The sequence below is a fragment of the Temnothorax nylanderi genome, unplaced genomic scaffold (assembly GCF_030848795.1).
Source record: "Temnothorax nylanderi isolate EJ_2023f unplaced genomic scaffold, tnyl_v1.0 TNYL_tig0173_pilon, whole genome shotgun sequence".
Classification (NCBI taxonomy): domain Eukaryota; kingdom Metazoa; phylum Arthropoda; class Insecta; order Hymenoptera; family Formicidae; genus Temnothorax; species Temnothorax nylanderi.
The window spans coordinates 203,026-222,787 of record NW_027249235.1 but is presented as its reverse complement, the minus strand read 5'-3'; positions in this window follow the sequence as shown (position 1 = coordinate 222,787).

The following is a 19,762-nucleotide window of genomic DNA, read 5'->3' as shown; positions in this document are numbered from 1 at the left end:
TAGAAAAGAAGATTACTCCGAGTCCGCCGATAAATCAGCTAATTCGGAAGTAATAGGAAAAGGAGATTACTCCGAGTCCGCCGATAAATCAGCTAATTCGGAAGTAATAGGGAAAGGAGATTACTTCGAGTCCGCTGATAAATCAGCTAATTCGGAAGTAATAGGGAAAGGAGATTACTCCGAGTCCGCCGATAAATCAGCTAATTCAGGAGTAATGAGAAATCAAAAAGGGCTAGAGGATTTGAAGGAACATGTACCCGAGAGACTTTCCGAACACAAGAAAATAAGGGTAATAAAAAGAAGTGTGTATACGACTTACTACTTGGCGCTGATCAAATTGAAGTAGAATAGCTGGATCTCTTTGGGCCCTGTGGATAGGCTCTCGTCGATACTCAATGAGTTTAAGTTTGCGCACAGAATTTAACTTAAAGCTTAAGATCGGATTTGAATGTGATACTATTCGTAAAACGGAAGAGAGGCGAAGTAAATTGAACTTAAAAAATGAACCGGAGGGAAGAGAATTTGATCTAAGAGATGAACCGGGGCGAAGAAGTGAACTGTCTGAAGAGGAGCTGAACTAAGAGAGCGAGTCCCGTGATGTCGCGATTTATATAGGAAAGTTCCAATGATGGAAAGGGTGAATTTCGTTGTGGAAGGTGTCTGGTTTTCGTTTTGGGAACTTCTGGTTGGCGGAATGTTTCTAATTTTTGGTTTAAAGGATTTCTTATTGGGCGAGATGTTTCTCACCCAAGAGCTAGATTCTTAAGTCTTCGCTTATCCTAGAGAGCTAGAGACGGTTATTGATTTTTCCGGTTTTCCATTGGTGAGTCCCCTCGCAAGGCCCCCACTGTCTTATTGGGGGTGTAACCCATCGCTTTTTCCAGTGACTCATTTGTTTTCGACTATCGCCGATTTCTCTTTTATTAGGGTCCCTTATTTATCTCGCGACCCTGTTTTCAATACCGACAGACAAATGCATTCCATCTAATCTTAATTACAGTTTTATTGCAAACAGAAACTTTCGCCACGTGCTCTTACAAGATTTCCAAAAGTACATTTTAGATCTCGTTTCTGTTTGTCGGAACATTGCGCGGGCAATTTTGAGCTAGTCGCGCGATGCAATAAAGATCCTAAGCAAACTCCGTCTGGGATTAAGGCCACCTTTGGCGCGTCATGTCGCCGTGTTTTATAGTAGTGGGCCAGACAAAGCTGATGAGAATCTGGTCAAGTATGCCCCGTCTGTTAGTAATTCGTCATCTGGAAGGTTGCTTTTAGTTGCCCAAGCAAATAGGTAGTTTGATCATAAAAAAGGAATGTGAGGAGATCAAAGCTCACTCGCCGATCGATAACCGTCCGTGCTCAGTTTATTTATCCTTACCTTAAGGGATATCTTAAGCACTTAATAGGAATATCCGCGAAAAAGGGAAATCGTGGAGTTTGCAGGACGTAACACAACATGTGCACAAACATTGGATTTAATGAAAACCTACATTCCTATGATTCATTTCTATAATTAGTACAAAAAATTACAATTTCTTTCAACTTGACGCATTGTTTACTAATTTTCCATGTATCCTGCACCGAATGGCAAGCGGTTAATTATTTGTCACATTAAAATATGTAATTTAAATAAATAAATAAATACTAAATACTTTATAAATACTTTCATATTTATATAGGTAACAACAGAAACCGCAATTAACTAGAAAATTATACATTTTTATGTGAAATATTTTTTGTAACTCAGTTTATCCGTGAAAATATTTGTTCTTATTATAAGAAAAAATATTTTTACGGATAAACTAAGCTATAAAAAATATTTCACATAAAAATGTATAATTTTCTAGTGCTTTGGTCTATTAATTTCATCAATAAAGATGGTTAAATTAACTACGGCCGTTGGTTGCATCAGCCATGATAGTTGGTTCCATCAACCAACTAACTTGGTAAAGTCAAGGGGTTTTTAGATTTTCCCTCGGGTGAGGGAGGATTAAGGTGTCTTATACCCAAACAAATTAAGCCTTTCCAAAAGAAATACAAACACCAGTGCACATATGACCCTATATCACTTTACCAATCTTTTTTAACAATTTAAAAATTATGTGTGTCAAGTTCCAATTCCTTCCCTTAATAAGCCTGTACAGATCTATTTCAGCAAGGTAACCCTCAGCTCTGAGTTCTTCGTCTATTTTGAATCTTAGTTCGTCGTATTTACAAAAGCGCAACAGCACATGACTTAAATCCTCACATTCGCATCCACATTCACATCTCTCGGCATCCACGTATCCCTTTCTTTTGAGAGAAACACCCAGATTATAGTGATTAGCTCTCAATCTATTGATAAGAGTAACAAAGTATCTTTCGGCGTTGATTTTGTTGAACCAAGGCTTGACTGCATCATTGTCGTAGAAATTGTCAAAATGAAACGTGCCCTTGTGGGCAGAGTCTCTCCTTATTGACTCCTGGGTAGCTTCCCACGTCTCCCTCCTGGCGAGGGCCATTAGGTCGCCAACAGGGATCTCAATCCCAGCATCAGCCTCCTCACGAGCGGCCTCCTTGGCCAACTCATCCGCTTTTTCAGTACCGGCAATACCGACGTGAGCCGGGATCTAAACCAAAACACCTTCTTATCATATTCCCTCTCCAATCTGTAAAGATAGAGTCTAGCCTTCGTAACATAGCGGTTTTCATGTACATTTAAGTGATTATTACTTACTGTTGAGAGAGCCGATTTACAGTCAGATAAAATGACAATATGTTTGTCTCTGATTTCGTTCTGGAGAATCATCAGTTCCAGAGAAGCCTTAATGGCAAAAACCTCAGCAGTAAAAGATGAGCAAAACCTAGATAGGCTTATTTTATACGCAATTTCTTGATTGTCAATGACCAAGCTCGCACCCGTCGCACAACTCGCTATGTCATATGATCCATCGGTGAAAATGTTCTCCAACGAGGAATTCAAATCATACCTGGCCAAAACATCACAGATGAGAGATTCATCGGAATACTTATTATTTGACTTTCTAACTTGTCCTATTGTAGTGTCAATCACAGCCCTATATGTGCGCACCAAAAGAACCCTGAAAAATCTCATGTTTTCTAGGTTGGCCAATACTTGCCCTAAAAGGGAGGAATTTTTTCCAAACCAGAGACATCAGAGATAACTTGTACGGGGGTTGACGATAACGGACGACAACTTCGAGGTCGTACATCCTCTGTATCTTGTTACACAAGCCGGCGACGTTGTAAGCCGCAGTTCTGCAGATAAAGTTTCTGGCGAGCATGTCGGCTCGGTCCCTCAACAGTCTGACTTTAGCCTCAGCGACAATAACGTTGTTGGGGGTACTGTTCCTGTATCCCAGCGCTGTCCGAATGCCTTTATATTGAGCTCTTTCTAACTTGTCCTGAAGGGCCCTGTCCTTAGGATGATATACGAAGTTACCGTAGTCGGTAACAGATCTGACGAGGCTCTTGTATAGCATGAGGGCCGTATTAACTTCCAAACCCTTCGAGACTTTGCATAGGTATCTCAAGATAGAGTTAGCTCTATCGACCTTGCCCCTAATTTCCTGGACCTGACGGGAGAATCTGAGACCGTTGTCGAGCCAAATACCGAGAAATTTGGCCTCCCCGCTGTTAAACACCTCACAGTCCTGAACCCGGATGCTCAGAGATCTATCACAGTAACCATATTTGTTGAACTCCACTAAGACCGTTTTTTTCGGCTCGATGTCTAAACCGATTGCCCGTAATCTTTCTGCGATCAGATTAACAGCCCGTTGGAGGAGAATCCGATTACGACGTCTGTTAGGGCCAAAAACGTACAGTCCGACGTCGTCAGCAAATTCCACTGCTTCCACACCCTCTGGTAAGTCAGAGCATAGGCCCCCCGTGTAGAGGGAATACAGAGCCGGACTTAAAACAGCGCCCTGCGGAAGCCCCTTAAAGACGAGGCGTTCAACGAATTCCTGAGAATTTACAATGAAGCGAACCGATCTCAGGTAAAGCCATTTACTAATAAATCTGACGATACCTGCGGGGCAATCAAGCGCTATCAATCTATCCATCATAATGCGGTAGTCCACGTTGTCATAAGCCGATGACACGTCGAGAAAGGCCGCAAGCGTGTATTCGCCTGCACACAGGAAAGCCCGAATATCCGACGTAATTTTGACCAGATTGTCAATGCATGATTTACCTCTCCGGAAGCCATTCTGGGTAGCACTGAATTTATCTTCCTTTTCGGCCCACCAAATCAATCTCTCATTGACCATGCGCTCAAATAGATTGCCCACACATGATGACAAGGAGATAGGCCGAACCTTCTCTTTACCAGGCTTATCGATGAAGACGACTTGGTACTGCAACCACTCTCCCGGCAAAGAACCTGAAGACCAAATAATATTAAATAACTCAAGCAAACAAGATCGACCAGACTCCGGAAGCTCCTTAATCATTCTATATTCTATACCGTCAAGTCCCGGAGCGGAGTTTCTTCTGATCACGTCGATGGCTCTGTCCAGTTCGGAGCGCTGGAACAGAGCCTCGAGAGACGAGTCCGCATAGGGCAGACACGACTTACAGACCGGATCCGAGCCGACGAATGGAGGGGCAAGGTTATCAATGGATCTTTTAATTTCTGCTTCTCTGTTCTTAGTCTGCCAATTGTTCCACAGCACGTTTTTTTTTGCATTTTTCAGGATTCTCATAGAATTCCACACATAACTTAAGCTTGTGAATCTATTAATATTTTTACAGAAAGGGCATAGGGGGATAAGCATGTAAAAATTGCCCCCGCAAGTATAAAGTTGATATTGGTGTCGTAAGTTAGTACCCATGTGACCTTGAACTCCTGCAAATATTGACGATCTGCAAATAAGAAGATCTCATAGATGGTGGGACGGCGAGTGTGATCGAGTTATACAGGACAGAAAACTTGCATTTTCTGTTTTCAAGAACAGTAAGAGTATTCACGCATGGGTTGAATATAAGCGTCGATGTGCTTTGGCCAGGAAAACTATCAACTGTAAGAAGAAAGAAAGTTTTGAAAAGGGCATAGGGGGATAAGCATGTAAAAATTGCCCCCGCAAGTATGAAGTTGATATTGGCGTCGTAAGTTAGTACCCATATGACCTTGAACTCCTGCAAATATTGACCTTGAAATTATATTTTTGAAGGAGTTATGGAGGAAAAAAGAAAAAAAACAAAAAATTTCTTTCTCGAAAACGGCTCGACCAATTTTTATGAAAAAAATATATGTTGTAGGTATCAATAATGGTGTTTAAAAGAAAATATTTTGTAATTTTTGAACAAATAATAGACCTGAAAAAAATTTTTGAATTAAAAAAAAAAATTTTTTTGTGTTTTTTTAGAGTGACACCTTTAATTTTTTTTGCAAAAACATTGTACTAGTATCTATTTTATCATATAATTTTCCCAGATTTTTAAAAAATATAGTTTTGGAGTAAAAAAATGAAAATCATGGTCGTGTCACCTGATGCTCAAGCGCCGGTCAAGGAAACTGCCGCATATATATATCCTCTAAAAAGACATTAAAAATGTGAAAAAAAACGCCAAGTATGTTTCACGCAAAATAATTTTATGAATAATATTAGAAAAATAAAGAAAATATTTACTTATAAAACACAAAAAAAATAAATATAATGGCATAAAAAAGAAGTGAAATCAAAATATTATTCCAAGTACATTTATTAAAGTAAGTAATATTTCGCAAGATATATATTTTGTGCGTGAATTAAAGGAATACAATATTTTATAAACTATCTCTCAAAATTGCAGTAGACCTAATGTAGGATGCAGAAGACATTTAAAATGTATGAAATACAACGGCATGATAAAATGAAAATATAGAATACAATAGATAGCGTAACGAGAGGTGCAGAAATTAAAAAGGGTTTAGTTACATCGATAATAAGCAGAGACAACAATCAAAGATGGACATAATCTCCAGCAGCATCCTTGGCGTTGGGGTGCTGCTGGAGATTATGTCCATCTTTGATTGTTGCCTCTGCTTATTATCGATGTAACTAAACCCTTTTTAATTTCTGCACCTCTCGTTACGCTATCTATTGTATTCTATATTTTCATTTTATCATGCCGTTGTATTTCATACATTTTAAATGTCTTCTGCATCCTACATTAGGTCTACTGCAATTTTGAGAGATAGTTTATCAATAAAATATTGTATTCCTTTAATTCACGCACAAAATATATATCTTGCGAAATATTACTTACTCTAATAAATGTACTTGGAATAATACTTTGATTTCACTTCTTTTTCATGCTGTTATATTTATTTTTTGTATTTTTTAAATAATATTACTTGTTCTAATAAATATACTTGGAATAATATTTTGATTTCACTTCTTTTTTATGCCATTATATTTATTTTTTTTTGTGTTTTTTAAGTAAATATTTTCTTTATTTTTCTAATATTATTCATAAAATTATTTTGCGTGAAACATACTTGGCGTTTTTTTTCACATTTTTAATGTCTTTTTAGAGGATATATATATATGCGGCAGTTTCCTTGACCGGCGCTTGAGCATCAGGTGACACGACCATGATTTTCATTTTTTTACTCCAAAACTATATTTTTTAAAAATCTGGGTAAATTATATGATAAAATAGATACTAGCACAATGTTTTTGCAAAAAAAATTAAAGGTGTCACTCTAAAAGAATACAAAAAAAAATTTTTTTTTAAATTCAAAAATTTTTTCAGCTTTATTATTTATTCAAAAATTACAAAATATTTTCTTTTAAACACCATTATTGATACCTACAACATATATTTTTTTTATAAAAATTGGTCGAGCCGTTTTCGAGAAAGAAATTTTTTTTTTCCTCCATAACTCCTTCAAAAATATAATTTCAAGGTCAATATTTGCAGGAGTTCAAGGTCACTAACTTACGACGCCAAGTCAACTTCATACTTGCAGGGGCATTTTTACATGCTTATCCCCCTATGCCCTTTTCAAAATTTTCTTTCTTCTTACAGTTGATAGTTTCCCTGGCCAAAGCACATCGACGCTTATATTCAACCCATGCGTGAATACTCTTACTGTTCTTGAAAACAGAAAATGCAAGTTTTCTGTCCTGTATAACTCGATCACACTCGCCGTCCCACCATCTATGAGATCTTCTTCGCTTACTAGGGTCAGACCGGCGAGCACCTCTCGCGGCACCACTACCTCTACCGAAGGCGCGGTCCACCGCCTTCCTCAAAATGGCAATAAATTTATTGTAGAAGTCATCAAAATCTTTCTTAAACGAATTAATGTGAGGGAGTAAATCAGATTTAATGTCGCGGTCCACCGATTCATGAAACAGCGACTAGACCGTTTTGTTTGTGGTGATTCTATTTGTAATTTTCTTATACGGTACAACAGGATCGTCAAAGAGAAAAGAGATGGGGTAGTGATCGCTACCCCATGTTTCATCGTGCTGTTGATATTCGATTCTACTAATTATACCTTCTGATCCAAAAAGGAAATCCAGGTTGGAGTCCCGCTGGCCACGAAGGCCCACTCTTGATTTAGTGTCAACATTGACGCAAAAAAAACTCATATCTTGCATCGTGTCAAACAGGGTCTCACCATTGCCATTAGTCGTGTCGCAATTCCAGACCGTGTTGTGAGCATTAAAGTCCCCCAGAATGATTGTGTCTTCGTTGCTATCAATATGACCATACATAGATCTTAAATCCCGTGACGTCACAGAGTCACGAGGGTGCCTGTATACGGCAAGAATGTTCAGATTTGTTGCCAGATTCCTCGTTCTAATACCAATAGAGTCATATCCGACAAGAGCCGTGTCAGAGCCGCAAATGGTCTCGAACTCGATATGAGACCGAACGGACACCGTAACACCATCGCTACCAAGAAGGTTATTACTGTGCAACGTTTTGAAACCTGCAAAATATGCATGATTATGATCCGAACATTTAGTCTCTGTGAGAACGACGATGTCGAAGTCCATTACATGCTTGGAGAGCTCACACTTGCTGCTCTTACATCTACGACAATTCCACAATAAGAGTTTGAATGTTAATGTAAGAAGAGAGACGTACGATACCTCTCGTTATCTCTGATATCCGTTATATCTTGATTTATGGGAACATTTCTCCTGGATTCTCTAACCTCATTATATTTTTCAAAAGAGAGAGACTTACCCCTTCCTTGGTCGTGGTCATTCATAATGGCGTTTAAGAGCATACCACGAGCCTCTTTGCAACAACTGAAGAATACCGGAGATCGCCTCCTTAATCGAAAACCAGTCACCGAGTCGCTCGGTATCGTTGCAAGCAGGGCTCAGCCCATCACTAGCTGCATCAGCACCAATCCCGTCAGACACAGTCCGCGACCAGGAGGCCCCATTGCGGGCAGCCGACAAAAGGATGCCCCTCTTTTCCTTACTAATATCCTCAGCGCGCAGGTCGAACTGTTTGTAATAGTCATGGGAAGACCTGTGTGGGACGCCGTGAGGCCTATTTGGTCTGTTGATATCAAGGGCACGGTGGCGAGGGGTCACCTCGTTGCTCGTACAAGCCCCTCCAGGGGCGGCAACCGCTCGACCCCCATCGGAAATATTACTGTGTTTCACTGTCTCAGAAAAGGACTTATCCCTGGGGGGGGAGTTCCGGTCAGGCCTTCGAATTTGAGAATATGTCATGAGGTGTCATGAGGCATCTCTCCACCCTCCACTATACGTCTAGCGCTATAGAAAGACACATTTTTGTAAGCCATAACAATATTTATGTTTTTATTTTTTTCAAAGACAGGGCAACTCTTATACGTGGATTTATGCTGACCTTAACCGGTCTATCGCAGATACCATGGGCTTTATCCCCGCATACAATGCAACGTGTTTCGCTTTTACAAGAAACCTTCGTGTGACCAAATTTATAACAGTTAAAACACTGCCTGGCTTGAGGAACGAATGGCCTAACCTTAAGGCCGATATCGTTTGCGAAGATTTTTAGATCACTAACACCGGTGCCTCTGAACGTGACGATAATGTTATCCGTCTCCGATAAGACCGATTTCCTCTCCGCGCTGTCCCATTTACGACGGTACATACGTTCGAGACCGACAATACCCGACTTATCCTGAATTACCGACCAAAGGTCCGCTATCGACGAAGGCCAATCCGATACAACGCCTCTACATACAACAGACCGTTGCTCCATGATGGCTTTTAATTTTTTTGGATCCGGGAGCTTTTCAATAATATTTAAAGCGTAATTTGCCTCAGTGTAATCCTTAAATTCCGCCTCGGCCGAAAAATGATTCGACATGACCATCGACACAGGGCTAATACGGCATTCAGATAGGACCATCCAAATTTTTATTAAGTTCTTACTTTTTCTAGTAGAGGTCTGGTCTGGGGGGAGCCTTAACGTAATTCTTGCTTTACTTCGGAAGCTGTCGTCATACCTGGTCACCGGCGAATATACGTGTTGTGAGCATTTTTTCAGCTCGGAGCCGCATACCATGTAAACTTCCTTGTCATGCCGAATGTCGAGAGGGTCGTTGATCACGACCGTATCACGTGATCCCGAGCCGTTATCCGTGTTATTCTTATTACTATCTTGATTCGCTATACATATACCGTCGTCATTACTCCTACAACTACTAATCAGGGCCACTTGTTTTATTAAAAGATCGCGGTCCTGAGCGTCATTGTTATTGTCAGTATTTCCTAAATCAACCTCCATATCGTCATCCGGAGGATTTTCGCTGGCGTTGAGGGCTATATTGCGTCTTCTGTTAAGTTCTGTTTCTTGGAAGAGAGATTCCTCCGGTTTCTCGTAACGCACCAATCCGTCTCAGCAGTATGTTCCTCTTCCATAAATTCCTTAGTGACTGAATCGAATTCTTGTTCCGAGACACTAATTTTCATCTTCTTGCTAGATTTTCTTGGTGTCTCATCGTCAGATGCTTGTGGGTTACCATGCGTTAATTGCGAATCGCTTAGATCTGCCATAACCGTTAGTTCTTATAAGTGAATTAAGCTCCCCCAAGGTCGGTAAATGGACGACGGCGTAAAGGAAAGGCTTCTCACGGGCGCCATTTTGGGTCCACGAAGTATGTGTGAGTGTGTGTCGTACGAGAGCGGTAGTCTGTATTGGTCTGTCAGGTCTGTATTCTATACATATGCAATTGAGCACTATTATCGAGCATTATTATCGAGCATTATTAATTGCAGTCACGGTGACACTACGAGAAAAGCGACTGTGTAAAATAGGAGGTAGTGTGAAATTTGTTGAAGGAAGGAAATATTTAGTTCGAAACGGAAATACATTTAATAATGCCAGCTTGTTGTGCAAAGAATTGTCGTAATCGTGCGGAACAAGGATTTCGTCTATTTAGATTTTCTCGCGATAAACAGCGTAAATAAATTTGGAGCAAGTAATGTAATACATATCCGAAAAAGAATTCGAGGTTATGTGAGGTATTGATAATATTATTTGATGTAAATAATAATTTTATACTATGGTGTTCAATTGTAAAACCTAGTACAGGACAATTTGCAAATCAAAAATTATTAAATTTTATTTAACTAAGACATAATAGGTATCGAGACTTAGCAAGTGTGTTATTAATATACTAGGTTTTAAAATTGTATAGTTAAACATTTGCTGCAATTCTTAACAAATATAATAAATAAGCAATTAATATTTGTTGTCGTTGCAGTTTTATTTTGACGATTCACAATTTGAAGGTGGGCGGCAGGAAGATTATAGCTATGTTAAACCCATAGAAAATACAATTCAATGTAATGTCATCAATAATGTTATTGGAAGTGCCATATCTTACGTTCTCCGCAAACATTACGTTTGTCGATCATGTGCAATGACACTTACTACGAATGACAGCAATCGATTTTCGATTTATACCAAAGTTCTCTCCTTCGGATTTTTAGAAAATCCTTCCGTTCCACTTTTTAAATACATAACTGCAGTCGAAGCACATCTTCAAGTGCATTTGCATCAATGTGCGCTACATCCTCAATTATTTGAACACTTATTACTTATGATTAAAACTTGGGTACATTCTACCATACCACCCTGTAAATCTTGTAATGCATTTCAAAATATTGTCCGTCGCTATATCCACATTCGTCAAATTATTCATGTTAATAACCAAAAGCAAATAATTAAACAGTCGAAACATAAATCTTTTGGTTCAAAAAGTGCATTCAGACAAGCGTTTATTACAATTTCAGTTAATAATTCTCATAAATTATATACTTTTTGATGTGATATTAAATTTATAATAACATATTTTATGTTAAGAAAAATAAATATAACTGAGAATTTATATGTCATGGTTTTTTATTTTTATATAAAATAATAACACATACGTTACATATTTTCAAAATTACTATATCGTTACAATTTATAATAATTACGTTTCAAACAATTGCTGAATATAAATAAATATTTAAATTTTCTAACAATTCATTACATTAATTTTATTATCAAAACACTTTATTTCCTTTTATTTTACCATTTCTCGTTGTAATTTTAATTGCATTTACTTTTCGAACAACTCTTGTCTACCCTTAACCTCTATTTAAACTGACAGCTCTGGCAAAGAAACTATTACTTTGAACAGCTGTAAGATAGCGACCGCCATTTTGGTGCCAATGTTGTTGAAGTGGGTGAGAAGACCTTCCTTTACGCCGTCGTCCATTTACCGACCTTGAGCTCCCCTTCCGAAAGAGGAGCAAACAAAACTAATAATAACAAAGTTTCCTCCAAAAAAGGAACTCGAAAAAGATCCCTCGAAATAGTAATACTAGGTGCACTACTAAAAGAAGGAAGATGCTCAGGACACAAGGCGGAATAAGCGCGGGTCACCCGTCCGTCGCGTATGGCGGCTCGAAGCAAACTCTTGGTAAAGTCAACCAAAACAATAGGTTAGAGCGACCAAGTCACACCTGAGTGTAGTGGTCACGTGACGCTTGAAGGTGCGTTTAGATGGGAGCATCGAGCGTCGAGCGTCAAGCGTCAAACACGCGCGCAGCATTCTTGCGCAGATGTCCAAACGTGTAGATTTCAGCGTCTTGACGCTAATAAAGTGGCTAGTGACACGACTCGATAAACGTCGTAGAGGTAAAGAGGTTATATATTGAAAATTTATATTTATTCATATTACGTAATAAATATTATTATTATTATTGATAATATTTATTATAGAATTTCACAATTGGCACATATTAAAATCTAACCAAGTATTAAGAGATTAATTTTAAAAAACTTTTTTTACGTTCTCTTATAATAATATATTATACATATATTTAATGTATATTAATATAAATTTTATGATCACTAATTTCAAACATATCTTATTTTACAGCTTTATTTCTAATCTGACGGCTCCAATTATATTGATGCTGAAATGCACCATCAGTTAGTTGATTTTACACGATTTCACATATTTCAAGACAAGATATCATTTAATTATCGGTTACATCAGTGGGTATTAGAATGTAATACCATTGTTAATCAGCACTATCACAAAAAAAAAAACAAGCAGAGTTAATTGCAGCAATTTCAATAATTGCGAATGTAATAAAATAAAAAAATAAAAGGAAAAGGAGATGCTGGGTTTCAAAAGTATTTGCAGAAAGACAGAGACATGGATTCTATCATGCAGTACTTCCTAATATTAGGTTGGAAGATCTTCGTTTCAGAAACTATACAAGAATGACACCGACACAATTGGAAGAACTGTTGTCAATAGTAGGACACGATTTAAAAAAACATTATGTTGTGCGTGAGCCAATAAACGAAGAGCAACGTTTAATAGTAACTTTAAGGTAAACTCAAATTAACAATATTTCATTGTAAATAACATGTAATTAATAAAATTTAATAATTGTACAATTGTACATATTAGAATGGTTGTTATAATTGTTGTATTTTTTATAATGCTAACAGATATCTTGCCTCAGGAGACAGCATGATATCATTGTCGTATCAATTTTTAATATCAGTAAGCAGTATTACAAATATTATACGTGAAACATGTCCCTTTATATAGGAGCATTTGTATCCTATTGTGCTTTCACAATGTGATACAAACGACTGGAAAGAAATCGCAAACGACTTTGCGAATAAATGGAACTTCCCTCACTGTGTTGGTGCGATAGATGGGAAACACATCGTTATTCAAGTAATTGTTAAATTATAAAAGATATGTATATAGTAACTCAAACTGAAATATAAACTTACACCATAATAATATTTTTTCAGTGTCCAGACAACGCAGGATCAGAATATTATAATTACAAAGGCAGTTACAGCATTATCTTACTTGCAATAAGTGATGCTAATTATATTATACGTTGCGTTGACATTGGTGCCCCTGGAAAGCAGGGTGATGCAGGTCTTTTCAAGAATAGTGCCATGGGCCTGTTATTAGAAAGAAAGGAATTTAATCTTCCATTACCCGAAGCATTATATGAAATGAAGATGGTCCAATTTTACCATACGTATTAATAGGAGACGAGGCATTTCCGTTAACTGATTATATGATGCGACCATATCCAGGAAAAAATGGAATGACATTAGAGAAACGCATTTACAACTATTGTTTATCTCGAGCTCGAAGAACGGTTGAGAATGTTTTCGGCATTTTAGCCAGCCAATGGCGACTTCTGAGACGACCAATTTTAGCAAAAGTACCAAATGCAATAGAAATGATTCAAGCAATTGTCTGGCTTCATAATTGGCTGAGAAAGCATGATGTTGAGCAAGAAACGTATATAACACAACAACTTGTAGATAGGCCTGTAATAGATGAAGATATTGAAAACGGCTCTTGGAGACAAAATGTTGAAGATTTTCGTGCATATATTAACATTAGATGTACTCAAAAAGAACATATTCGTTACGCGCAGCTAACATTCGCGAAGAATTCTGTAGATACTTCAATGAGGAAGGAGAAGTTGGTTGGCAAAATATTCAAATATACAAGTAAATAAATAGAGTTCCCCCGTAGCCCTCGGCGGGGGAACAGGTGGAGAGCATTAAGGGAAGATTTGGGTGTTGGAAAAAGGTGTTGTGGGTGAGAAGGAAGGCGGAAGAAGAAAGGAAGGTGTGAAGGAAGTGGAAAGGAGGCGGAGTGTGTGGAGGCGAAGGTGAAAGTGGAGCGGAGCACCAGGAATTGGCAGGAGAAGAAGAGGCATGAGAGAGAGGTTAGGATGACGGAGGGTTTTTGAGAAGAGAAGACAGAGAAGCAAGGAGGGGGATTCAAGACGGGTGAAGATTGGAGGTAGGGAGAGAGAAGAAGGCGAGGGTGCTGATGCTTACCTGCCAGGTACAAAGGCGCCGGAGCAGTTGAGGAGGAGGTTGAGAGCAACGGGATGAGAGAGGAAGGCGGGGAGCCGGGGATTTGGTAAGGTGGAGAGCTGAGGCATCGACGGCGAGAATTCGATCGAGGATCGAGCGAGCCGATGAAGGAACGCAGGTATCAGCCCATGTTACAAGACGAGGGAGTTGAGTGAGATGGCAGCATGGAGTATCGATCGACGATCGATCGAGCTGACACGAGACGAAGAGATTGCCGATGGTGACGCGACTGGTGAGGAACGGAACAGTGAGTCGTCGCGACAGATCGATCGATCGAACGATCGAGGCGAGTCGAGAGCTGTGGAGAGTAACACAGGGGGCCGGCCGCATGGACAGGAGGGAGGGAGAGAGAGAGAGAGAGAGAGAGAGAGAGAGAGAGAGAGAGAGAGAGAGAGAGAGAGAGAGAGAGAGAGAGAGAGAGAGAGAGAGAGAGAGAGAGAGAGAGAGAGAGAGAGAGAGAGAGAGAGAGAGAGAGAGAGAGAGAGAGAGAGAGAGAGAGAGAGAGAGAGAGAGAGAGAGAGAGAGAGAGAGAGAGAGAGAGAGAGAGAGAGAGAGAGAGAGAGAGAGAGAGAGATTGATTGATTGATTAGGTTTATTATGCCCAAGCAAGGCTAAAGGGCAAAAAAGTAATATAGCAGTTACAATAATATCACAATACTACAGCAGTTACAATACTACAGCAATTACAATAATATAGCAGTTACAAGATGCAGAGATACAATGAGATGTAAACAAAAGCGAAATATAGCGGTCAGAAGTTAGTATGATGTGCATGCTCTCTCTCATAAGGCAAGCAGCAGCAATCTCAATAATATACCCTGTAAAAAAACTAAGAACTAACGCAACTTAACTAATAATAAGTACAGTGAAAAAGAATAAGATAAGGAGCAGAATTACTAAAGAGAACTAAATAGTGTATATAAAACTAAGAACTAAGGCGCAGCGCAATTTACGAACTAATAATAAGGAATGAAAGCACTAGACGTTCTATACCAGAAACAATGTTATCCAATTTCACGTGCAAGCAAGTCGATATGTCCACGAAAGGAATAAGCGTTAAGAGAGAGAGAGAGAGAGAGAGAGAGAGAGAGAGAGAGAGAGAGAGAGAGAGAGAGAGAGAGAGAGAGAGAGAGAGAGAGAGAGAGAGAGAGAGAGAGAGATCTTACAAATGTAAATATTACTTATTCTAATCGCTTTTACAATGTTTAACGCACCTTAAAAGTCTAAACTTATCCTATACTTAACCGCATTATTCACCGTCACACACACACACACACACACACACACATCACCCACACCTATATCACTCGCTCGCACATACACACCACGCTGACCTAATTTCGAGGTCTAGCAGCGCCAAGTTTTTTTATAAGAAAAATTCATGTATTTTAATAAAATATTTTTATTTTGTATATTGTACTGTTACCTCTGTAATTCTTTGCGATTAAATCTTTTAAAATACATATATAAACTTTGTATTGTTTCCTCATAGAGGAAGCTTTGTTTTCGTAAATTTCGTATATGAACCTTTGATCGCGTATAAAGTTGGGTCTAGTCAACCAAATTTAAAAGAATTATATATGAAATAGGGGTAGAAGAAACCAAAGAAAAGATTGTTTTTTGAGTTTTTGATGTTAATATGTTCAGAGTGTTCTAAAATGTCGAAATATCGCATTAAAATCGCATGTCCGTATGTGTGTGTGTGTGTGTGTGTGTGTGTGTGTGTGTGTGTGTGTGTGTGTGTGTGTGTGTGTGTGTGTGTGTGTGTGTGTGTGTGCACATTTGATGTTGTGGTTGCTCTAACTTCCGCAAATATTGAGATATTGGGCTGTTTTTTTTTAAACGATTGGGTATCATTCAAGGAAGGTTGGTATTAAATTTGGCGATAATCGGTAAAGGGGTTCTTTTTTAAAAAAATTTTGAATTTTTTTATAAATGTCCGTAGTTGCTCTAACTTTCGTAAATATTGAGATATCGGGCTGAATTTTTTTTTAATCGATAGAGTATCATTCAAGGAAGGTTGGTATTGAATTTCGCGATGATCGGTAAAGGTGTTCTTTTTAAAAAAAATTTTTAATTTTTTTATAAATGTCCGTGGTTGCTCTAACTTTCGTAAATATTGAGATATCGGGCTGAATTTTTTTTTAAACGATAGAGTATCATTCAAGGAAGGTTGGTATTGAATTTGGCGATGATCGGTAAAGGGGTTCTTTTTAAAAAAATTTTTTGCTTCCTCATAGAGGAAACTTTGTTTTCGTAAATTCGTATATAAATTTTTGATGACGTATAAAATTAGTTCTAAATAAACAAATTTTAATAAGTTATATATGAAATAGGGGTAGAAAAGACTGGAGAATATAATAGAATTAATAAAAATTGTTAATAATAAAGGGGTTACCGATTTCTTTTTAAAAACAAGCCAAATTTACCGAAATTTCTATAATTCCAGAGCTAATCAACCAAATTTTAATGATTTATATATGAAATAAGAAGGGAAGTTGTGCATATTGCAATAAACCGTGGAAAACAAAAAACGGTAAACCTGGCGTTAAGGGGACCCACTTCCGATGACCTTGAATTTGACATATATTGTCAAAGACACCCTTCCGAAATTCTTCATATATTTCCTCATCTCCGCATCTCTCAATCTGCAAATTTTTTGGCTTCAATAGGATGAATGTAAGTACACATTTATATTTATAACATTTTACGAGTATAATATTTAACGAGATAACATTTAACGTTTTTTATGTTATAGGTTGATGTCGTTGATAATGACAACAGCATCTCAGAGAAAGATGCGAAAATAATCAAAATGGAGGCTGAGATTGTTAAATTACGGCGGAGACTCGCTGCAGCAACTCAGCCACCGCCGTCGCTGCCGTCGCTGCCGCCGCTGCCGCCGCTGTCGCCGCTGCCGCCGCTGCCGCCGCTGCCGCCGCTGCCGCCGCTGCCGCCGCTGCCGCCTCCACCACCACCACCACCAGCAGGCCAACCACTACCCTTCTTATAAAATCTCTACCAATTTCCCTTCTTATAAAATCGATAGTACGTATTATCAATATCTTGATAAGGATATGTATATATATATATATATATATATAGATAACTCTAGTATAAAGGAGACACTTCTATTTTTTTATACTCTCGTTTTACATGTGTTATTGTATAGTTTTAATGCCTTATATATCTTATTTCTTATATAATTTACAAATTATTGCCCTGAGTACATTTATTTCTTCTATATGTAAGTATAAATATTGTATATGTAATTGCCCCCTCTATTTCGGTTATCGACGGATGAAATTACTAGTCGTGACACAGGAATATAGAAACGCATTTATATTAGCCGATATAACATTCAAACATCAATTAGTATTCTGCCCATTATATTACTGAAGACCAATTATAATATGCTGGGAAGGAATTAGATGTGGACGTTGCTTTACACAATTATCGTATTTTTTAAATAAAAAATGATTATATACGATAATTATACACGAAGCTTATAGTTTTAAATAATAATTGTCATTTTAACAGAATATTAATACGTTCTACGACACATAAGTAACAGATTGGTGACGTAATTGACAGAAAATGGAAGAATTTATTTACAGTAAGTAAAAAAATTTATTTGAATTATAATCATAATTTATTAAATTATAATTTATTAAAATTATAATATAACACAAACACACACACACACTTACGCGTGTTTGCGCTCATCGTGGAAGGTTAATTATTACGTAATTAGTTTAATTATATTGTATAATTTATAATTTGTATAATAATATTGTATAATTAGTTTAATTATATTGTTTAATTATATGTAATAATTAGTTTAATTATAACGAAAAATTCTTAACTTGTATTATTTTAACATTTTATTTCTATCATGAATATTTTTCAATCGATCATGAAAACTATTTATTTTTTAAAAATAAATAGTTTGCACGAAAGTTTTTCCTCTTCCGCGGCTATTTCCTCTTCCGCGGTTATTTCCTCTTCCGCTAAATTGTTTTCGCCCCGCTCTTTGCCATCTTTTCGCTGTAACATAAACATAAATTTATTGTAGAAATATTAACTTTACTTGTTGAAATATTAAATAAACAGACTGTATATCAAGTACGCGCAGAACGAGACCGGCCGTGACTCTTTTACGCGACGCGACGAGTTGCGAGTACTCGAGATTGTGAGTTTTCAATAAATGACTGAATGGATATAATTGAAAGTATAAGTAACTTTGAAATTACACGATGATTAATGATTAAATGGTTAATTGATTGTACTTAGGTAATGTTCCTAGTGGCACCATTCTTGTTGCCGTTGTTGTCAGTGCTGCTTGTGCCGCTGATAATAATGTTGCCATTGTTGTTGGTGCTGCTTGTGCCGCTAATGATGGTAGTGGTTGGCCTGCTGGTGGTGGTGGTGGTGGAGGTGGCGGCGGCGGCGGCGGCGGCGGCAGCGGCGGCAGCGGCGGCAGCGGCGGCAGCGGCGGCAGCGGCGGCAGCGGCGGCAGCGGCGACAGCGGCGGCAGCGACGGCGGTGGCTGAGTTGCTGCAGCGAGTCGCCGCCGTAATTTAACAATCTCAGCCTCCATTTTGATTATTTTCGCATCTTTCTCTGAGATGCTGTTGTCATTATCAACGACATCAACCTATAACATAAAAAACGTTAAATGTTATCTCGTTAAATGTTATACTCGTAAAATGTTATAAATATAAATGTGTACTTACATTCATCCTATTGAAGCCAAAAAATTTGCAGATTGAGAGATGCGGAGATGAGGAATTATATGAAGAATTTCGGAAGGGTGTCTTTGACAATATATGTCAAATTCAAGGTCATCGGAAGTGGGTCCCCTTAACGCCAGGTTTACCGTTTTTTTTGTTTTCCACGGTTTATTGCAATATGCACAACTTCCCTTCTTATAAAATCGATAGTACGTATTATCAATACATGATTATTGACTGGAATTATTTATGGTATTATCATAATCTTTTGGGTTAATGGTCGAGGATGCGTAAATAAAAGGATCGCGCGATCAAAGAGAATTACAATACAGACAAAAGGAGAAGCAAATGAGCAAGTATTTCGATTTAGTAAGGATAAAAATCTTATAAGGCTCTAAAGATTAAATAAACGTATGAATAAGGGGCATAAAGCCGTAACAAAGTGTTTGTGTCAGTTTCTGTGTGTGTATATATAATTTTTTTCAAACATTACATACATATATTTTTTCAACTTTATTTAACTGCGCGCCGATCATTTGTCGGTCTTGATAAGGAATAAATATTAATAATGACCATGTTTACACAGCGGCATATAATCCGGTTTAATAATCTGTATACTATCTGATCCAATTGATTTTATTATACTT